This window comes from Solanum pennellii, chromosome 10 (genome assembly GCF_001406875.1).
Source record: "Solanum pennellii chromosome 10, SPENNV200".
NCBI classification, from domain to species: Eukaryota; Viridiplantae; Streptophyta; class Magnoliopsida; order Solanales; family Solanaceae; genus Solanum; species Solanum pennellii.
In genome coordinates, this window is record NC_028646.1 from 76760674 (window position 1) to 76760907 (window position 234).

Below are 234 nucleotides of genomic sequence, written 5' to 3' on the forward strand. Positions count from 1 at the left end.
AGTTGTGTTCGATTATTTCAAATTCTAAATTTGATTCTCTTTATCAGCTACGTATGGTGACGGTTCATATAGTATTTTTTTCATATAGTAATGAGGATCAAGGTTCAGAACTAATGGATAGTTGGAACATTAAACTTGTATCAATTATCAAAGATTTGAAAGGTTAAACTTGAATCCGCTTAGCAGCCAATAAAGGATTAGTCACAGAATTTTATATATATATATATATATATA